At 47.9% G+C, this 1451-nt stretch overlaps 1 protein-coding gene across 1 annotated transcript in view; it reads left to right on the top strand.

Moving 5' to 3' along the window:
- The window catches only part of LOC102381765 (fibulin-7-like), a 13410-nt gene that overhangs the window by 9265 nt on the left and 2694 nt on the right, over positions 1-1451 (top strand). The gene's annotated exons all lie outside the window — the stretch shown is intronic.

The following is a 1451-nucleotide window of genomic DNA, read 5'->3' on the forward strand; positions in this document are numbered from 1 at the left end:
ACCTTTAGGTAAAGAGTGTCCTCAAGAGGGCAAAGACAGACAAGGTTCTTTGGCTAAATCTGATATCTTTTATTAGACCAACTCAAATAGCTGGAAAAATTCTTCTTAGCAAGCCTTTGGGTATAAATACCCTTCGTCAGGCTGAGGAAGCATCTGCAGTTGGTATGTGTGCTCTTCCAGAATAGAGTGAATAGTAAAGAAACCAGAGGCTGGTATGCATGCAAGAAAGTCAGTTAGTGAAGATGTAAACTGAGGAGTCAGTGGGTGAGAGACAGGCCTGGGGGCGGGGGGAGGAGGAGAGGGAAAGGGGGATCAATGCAGCCGGTAAATAGTTGAGAGGTACCTAGGGAATCAGATGTTAGGCGGGTTATGATGTGCCATAAATCCAATGCCAGCTTGTATCAGAATAAGTCCAACCAGTGCAGGGAGAAGCCTAAGGGTCCTGTGGGCATACCTTCCACTGATGCTACTAGAGGTGGGCCCTGCCCAGCCAGTCATCCACAGCTCTGCTTTCCTTTGCAAATAAACCCTCTGCTTCCATTCTGCCTCCATCTTTGGCCTGCCTGGCAGACAAGGGCTCCTGAAGTCAAGTTCTGTAGCCAGCAGGCCTGGTAGCTTTGTTGTGTAACCCATCATTGGATCGATCATACTACAAGAGTCTCTATGTTTGCACTTTCTAGCCAATGAGAACACTTAGTCATGCTCCGGCAAAGGCATCTAGCTAATGGGTCTGTGCCAAGCAAAGCCCCACTGTAAGCACTGGTCAGGCAGCAGTGTTTTCACCTCAGCTTCCTTGAGCCTTTATCAAATGTCAATAAGCCAGTGAGCCCCAGGGGTGCAGCCACCTGGACATCAGACTGCAAAGCAGGACCAGGTGCTGGCATTTCCTAAACATCCGGTCTATTTGTGCAGCTCCTTCAGCTGAAATTCAATATCAAAACCAAACAGCCCTTCATTCTACTCCTGAGACTTATCCTCTCTGTTCCCAGTAGCTGCTTAGCAATTAGCAAGGACAGAACAGCCCAGGTATTATGCTCTCTGCTATGTATAGCTCCAAGTGGTGCACAGGCAGTGCATGATTCAGGTGTTTTGCTGCCTTTGGAGAAGGGTGAATTTGAGACTTACCCCAGACTTGTGTCAAAGGCTGTCCTTAGGCAGCCTAGCTATAAGTGGGAAGCTGAGGAGTCAAAGCAGATGGACTTTGTGCCATTGGTGAGCTTTAACCATGTTAGCTCAATGGGCTGTTAATCTGAGAAGCCCTCTGGCCTATCTGTAGTCCCAGATTATTTAGCAGTCACCAAAGCTGCCCCAGAGGAGTGCCATTGGGATACTGTCACCCCACTGATTATCTTAGGGAAGGGAAAGAATAACATCAGCTCCTCTCTGTGATAGATGAATTCTCTCCATCTGTAGAACCTGGACAAGTCCTCTTTTAATTACAGCAGGGAGCT

The sequence above is a fragment of the Alligator sinensis genome, unplaced genomic scaffold (assembly GCF_000455745.1).
Source record: "Alligator sinensis unplaced genomic scaffold, ASM45574v1 scaffold1181_1, whole genome shotgun sequence".
NCBI classification, from domain to species: Eukaryota; Metazoa; Chordata; order Crocodylia; family Alligatoridae; genus Alligator; species Alligator sinensis.